The sequence below is a fragment of the Cornus florida genome, unplaced genomic scaffold (assembly GCF_030987335.1).
Source record: "Cornus florida cultivar Cherokee Brave unplaced genomic scaffold, ASM3098733v1 CherokeeBrave_3.0.0_Hap2_Chr06, whole genome shotgun sequence".
NCBI classification, from domain to species: Eukaryota; Viridiplantae; Streptophyta; class Magnoliopsida; order Cornales; family Cornaceae; genus Cornus; species Cornus florida.
Window position 1 is genome coordinate 26,779,325 of NW_026775576.1, and position 6,567 is coordinate 26,785,891.

Here is a 6,567-nt window from a genome sequence, read left to right on the forward strand (position 1 = left end):
TTGTCCACAATCCTACCACTCTGCAAGGTAGTCACCGCATTAACATGTTCAATGGTATGGCCTTCCAATGAGGAATAGGTTTCTACAACACATTGTGGCTTGGGTGGGGCATTAATAGGCATTTTTCCCTTCTCTCTTGCATTAAGAGTGCTTGCTATTTGCCCTACTTGGGTTTCTAGCTTCGCAATAGATTGAGAGTGAGAATGAAGCAATTGAGTGTTAGCCTCTAAAGTACCCAAAGCATTCAAAAAATTTTCTTCAAAGGGGGGACTTTTAGTATTTCCTTGGGAATAAGATTGGTTGGGAAAATGAGAATTAGTAAATTGATTCCCTTGTGATTGATAAGGTCTATAACCTTGGAATCCTTGGTTTTGAAGTGGAGGTGGAATATTCCCTTGAAAATCGCCTTGGGAAGGGTTTGAGCCCTCTCCTTGGTTTTTCCAAGAGAAATTCGGATGATTCCTCCAACTTGGATTATAGTGAGTACCATAAGGATTGTTCCCTTAGTTCACAAAAGCTGTATTGACTTGTTCATTAGGTTCATTTTGCACTTGTTCGTGAGGACAATGAGAAGTAAAATGAAGAACACTAGAACAAGTCATACATGTTTCATTTGATGCACGATGAGAATGGTTGGGGAAGGAAGATACTTGGTTCGCCGAGTTTTGGTTAATCAAAAATTGATCAAACCTTTGAGATAAAGACTTCATTTTGGCGGCTATTTCATTTGAATGGTCGACTTGATGTAAGCCAACACTCTTCCTACCTTTTGAATTTCTACCATTCTTGGATGATAATGTTCTATGCAAAGAAATTTCACTCATGCTCTCATAAAGACGCCACACGTCATCCTCATGCCTATTAATGTATGAGCCACCCATGGAAACATTAACCATACCCTTATAATTGTCTAATAAGCTCTTAAAGAAATATTAAACTAATTGTCATTTGGGCATGTCATGATGTGGACACTTCCTAAGCAACTCATTGAAGCGTTCCCATGCCTCATAAAACATTTCTCCATCCCCATGTGAAAATTCTCGTATTGAGGTTCTCATGGCATTGGTCTTAGAAACCGGATAGTACTTCTTCAAGAACTCTTGTTGCATTTCTGCCCAAGAAGTGACTAAAAAAGGCTTAAGATTGTTAAACCAATACTTTGCCTTGTCTTTTAAGGTGAATGGAAAAAGTTTGAGTCTTAAGACCTCTTCTGGCGTGCCTGTATATTTTACGGTGGAACATACTTCAAGAAACTCATCCAAATGCTTGTAAGGTTCTTCACTTGGAAGTCCATGATAGTTAGGAAGCATTTGAATGGTTTGTGGCTTAATTTCATAATGATGTGCTCTAAATGGAGGCAATTGGATGCATGTGGGTGCATTATATTCATTAGGCACATAATGGTCTCTTAAAGCAAAAGGTGGATTAGCTACTTGAGGTGCAACATGAACACCTTGGTTTTTAATTCCTTGATTGATGATGGGAGGTTGTGGAGCATACATTGGCCTTGGCATTCCATATGGAGCTTGGCCTTATTGTTGTGGTGGTTGGTGAATGTATGGCCTAGGCATGCTTAATGGTACTTGTATGTTCTAATTGTGCACATTAGGATGAAGAATACCTTGTTGGTCTATGTGACCAAGGTCTTCAACATGATCATCATTATGGTCATCCATTGATAGATTGGTTCTATTTGAACTTCCTCTTCCCCTAAGATTTTTAACGATGGATTCAAGATGCAAATCTAAAGGGACAAGAGTGGGTCTCAATGAATGACATCTATGCATGCACAATGCAAAACACAACAAGCACAAAGAATGACAAACATTATGCCTTCACAACAATGCAATTAGACTATTTCCACAAACACTTAATTCATACTCCCATGCTTTAACAACAATGATGCAAAAAACAATTAAAAACAAGCCTCCACGCGGGCCGACGATTTAACTAAGGGATTGAGTAAAGAAAGTCTCACAAAGGTCCTTTAGCACTTTAATTCCAAATTTAAAGCTTAGCTCAACAAATTTTTTAAATTTTTAGCTTTTTACTTTCTTTGCTTTGCTTGAATGCTCCTTTGCTTGCTTCCTCTCCAACAATGCACCTAGTCAAGTAAGAACAACATAATAAGTAACCAAAAAGAAAAATAAAAATAAAGTAAAGACACGATCAAAAGAGTACTAATCCTAATTGATTCCATAATTCCGACGTTGCCAAATCAAATCAATCCCCAGCAACGGCGCCAAAAACTGATGGTGGTATGTCGCCGCCCTACACCATCAAGCTTAGAGAGTTTGCATTAAGGCGAGGGCTAAGAGTTCTACATTTATAAAAGCCACTACTACCTTTCACTATAAATATAGCTAGGGCGAGTAGGGATCGTCCCAAAGGATTGTGAGGTTCGAACAAGGTTGTGGAATTGCAATTAGGGCTAGTAAGTCGAGTGATCAAACAATTGGTTGGTTGGTTGATTAGACTAGAGAGCAACTAAATTAACTAAGTGATAACAAAAGAATGCAACTAAGAGCAAATAAGAGAGAGAAGAGTCTTGGGGTTTAGAGATCACCACCAAGTAATGCATTTCCATACCATTGACAAGTGATTAATGAGGGAAAATGGTGTGTTGTAATATTGGTGTGTGTATGTGTTTGGTTGATTTAACAAGCAAGGATGGCTAGTCAAGCATATATTGTCTAAACATCATGTGAAAGGCACAATATATCTAAGCAATGAAGCATCTATTGTCTAAACAACATGTGAAAGGCATAATAAATCAAAACAAGCCATTAATCATTTCATTAAGCTCACAATCCAAATACAACACAAGGTTAGAGACATATGCTACTTGCATTCAAAAGCTTGGATCATCAAACAACAAGCATGGATTGTCCTCCCATTTAACACTACACTACAACTGCACTACATCTACACTACTAGCATGAAAACAAACTAAGGGAGAGGCACAATCAATCAAGGAATAAGTATGAACCATCAAGAAAATCACAAGAGCATTCCATTAAGCACTATGTTTTGACAATCTCTAAATCTATAGCATCAATACACATAGACATGCATCAATAATACAAAATCTAGAGACAAGCACATGAACATCTATTCTAACATACATAGACATATGGATATAATGAAATGATCAATTGAAAGCATTTAACCATATAAATCATTGAACAATCAAGATTTATATATATCAAAGTATCAAAACATTAACTACAACACTAATCCATCAATAATACACAAGATTAAGATATAGAAAGCATGTTTGGGGCTAACTCTAGCCCCAAGAGGATGTCTAGTCACTCATGGTGATGTTGCTCCGACCCTCAAAGGCTAACTCCATGGAAGAAATTTGCTCCTTGTTGATGAAGAACTCCAATGGTGTCTCTAGCCTCCTCCTCTTTTCTTTTACACTAAGAATAGCCACTAAAGTTGTATCTACCAAATGCTAAGTGTCTCCCTCAAAAAGTGCATCATATTCCTTTTATAGGTAGGTTAAGTGACACCCAAAATGAGCTGGGGTCATGCAAAGCATATTCCCCAACGATTGGATAAAGGACAACTTTCAATGAGCTGGAAATTTAACTTTTTCGCACTGGAGGAAGTTCGATCGATTGAACCTTAGACTTGGATCGATCGAACATTGCTGAGATCCATCGAACTTAAGCTGAATCGATCTTCATTGGTGGCGCTCTTTGGATAAAGACAAATCTGAGATATTTTGAAGATATTTTTGGGAAAAGGACAAAAGTGGTTGGTAGGGTGGTACAAATAGATAAGATCAATCATTTAGATAAGGACAAAGCAGTTCGATTGATCGAAGAATGATGTTGGATTGATCGAACTGTTGAGATCTCTGAAAATGTCATTATGGCTCTGATCCATCTCGAAGTGCTGAGATTGATAATGTTGGATCGATTGAACTTTGATCTGAGATCGATCGAAGATGTTGTTAGGATTTATATGCCCTAGCATAGCAAATTCCTATTTGGATTAAAGTGACATATGTTCCTAACGTTTCTGAAATATTTATGTTTTGTACAATTGGTGAATTCAATGTATTATGTTTCGATTCATTATAGAATTGATAGTGTCCTCTTGATTACAAAAGATATTTATATATGTATGTGATGGCGATCAATATATGGATATAAATAGTAATCATAATGGTTCAAAGTCGGTAATTATGGATGGAATCATAATTAATTAAGACTTGAACTGGATCCGCGTTAGGTTGAGATATATTGCGAGAGCCGTCGTATGCAATTGCTCCCTATCACCGTCAGGGCATTTGACTCTTAAGCATGAGAAAAATATAGACTCTTTTATTAATTAATAATTACTTTGATTTGTTCAGCGGATTCTTCGGGATCCTTAGACCGACACTTTGGGTAGTTATGTAATTAATAGTTAGAGGGTTATATTTTCAATATTTGCATCATTGCTACTTGTATTTATTTTGTATTGATTATGGTTGATCACAAAGTAAATTCGAAGGCCTTCGTGTGTTTTTAGACAAAATGATTTATTATATCTAATTCAGCTTATCTGCTTGCTTACATATTCAATATACTGGACCTCATTAATATTGACTGGGAAAGGAACTTAGATATTTTATTCACAACGTAAGGGTACAAATGTATTTACTATTCCTAAACCTCATCCTTTTACTTTAAGATACCCAAGAGAACATTAATGCTTTGAATAAGTGAAATAAGGCAAATGATATGACTTGGTGCAGTATTCTAGAGTTTACCTCGAATATGCTCCAAAGCTAATATTTACATTATTTTATTTTCTTCAAGCATCATGTTAAATGTCAATAAGATGTTTTGGTGAGATTAGATAGAGAGTATGCCAAAATACTATGTCAAACTTGAATACCATCAAGATAGCCTAAGGAACTCCAGTATGAAATCGAATTTTGAAAAATGATTGTTTATTATTTAAAAATTAGCTGGAGAACAATAGGGCTGACTTGGGTGGTAAGTTTCAAGTTGACATGATTATTGCCTTGTTACCAAACTTGTTCGACTCTGTTAGAGTGAACTAAATTGTTCCTGACATTTCTGAAATATTTATGTTTTGTACAATTGGTGAATTCAATGTATTATGTTTCGATTCATTATAAAATTGATAGTGTATGTGATGGCGATCAATACATGAATATAAATAGTAATCATAAATTATTCATAGTCAGTAATTATGGATGGAATCATAATTAATTAAGACTTGAACTGCATCCGCGTTAGGTTGAGATATATTGCGAGAGTCGTCGTATGCAATTGCTCCCTATCACTGTCATGGCATTTAACTCTTAAGCATGAGAAAAGTATAGACTCTTTTATTAATTAATAATTACTTTGATTTGTTCGGCGGATTATTCGGGATCCTTAGACCGACACTTTGGGTAGTTATATAATTAATAGTTAGAGAGTTATATTTTTAATATTTGTATCATTGCTACTTGTATTTATTTTGTATTGATTATGGTTGATCACAAAGTAAATTCGAAGGCCTTCGTGTGGTTTTAGACAAAATGATTTATTATATATTTATTTATTTAAATTATTATTTTTGTCAAACAAATGTTTTATTGTGATCGAGCCAGAAATAATCAAAGGTATCAAAATAAATATATTAATTAAGTAGTCGGATTGATGGCTTTATTTATCCGATAACTAATTATGCATAGAGGGGTCAAAGTGCAATATTGACTTAGAGGTTATTTATTATTTAATTGGAGTTCAATTAATTTCTTTTAGTGGAGTAGAAATTAATTTATGAATTAATTGAATTGGGTCCATGGACCGGGCCAATTATTAATTCATTATAGCCAATAAAATAATAGGCCCAATAAATTCTCACTCATAGCCCAACTTGATATTGGAATCATATTAGATTTGAGACATGTGAATTAGAGATTGAGAAGAATTTGTTGTTTCCTTTTCTTTATCTTTATGTTGCCTATAAATATACATGATCTATGTATATTTTTGGTGTAATTTTTGGAAGAAGGAAAAATGAACCTATTTTCTCTCTCTAGAAAATTAGGGTTTATGTTCTCATCTAATGTAGGCTCCCACAAGCCTAGTTTTCCAAGGTCATTCATGGAGGTTTATGAGTGATTCCTAAAGGTAAAACAATTACCAAGAAGATGGAGATCCAAGGAGAAGGCATCTTGCTAAGATATCTACAATAAGTGAGAACATTCACTTTAGATGAAAGTTTTAAAGGTTTACTCAGACCTTTGATGTAAGTATTCAATCTGTTAATTGAATGATACATCATATTTTATTTTTGCATAAAACTTGTCTATATGTGATGAATCAAGATCTATGAATCAAAATCCCTCAAAAAGTTTTTAAAACTAGCACGTTTCCCAACAGTGATATCAGAGCATAGTTTTATTCGTTACTAGAGATCATGTTTTTATCAAATTCATCATTCATGGATCCAATTTTGATATGCATATATTTATTTATTAATGTATGTTGATGTATGAATTAATATATTGATATATATTGATACATGAAGATGTATGTATAATTGTGA

At 34.6% G+C, this 6,567-nt stretch overlaps 1 pseudogene; it reads left to right on the top strand.

Moving 5' to 3' along the window:
* Positions 1-954: 954 nt before the first annotated feature.
* On the top strand, positions 955-1,053 carry LOC132315185 (small nucleolar RNA R71; annotated as a pseudogene).
* Positions 1,054-6,567: the final 5,514 nt, after the last annotated feature.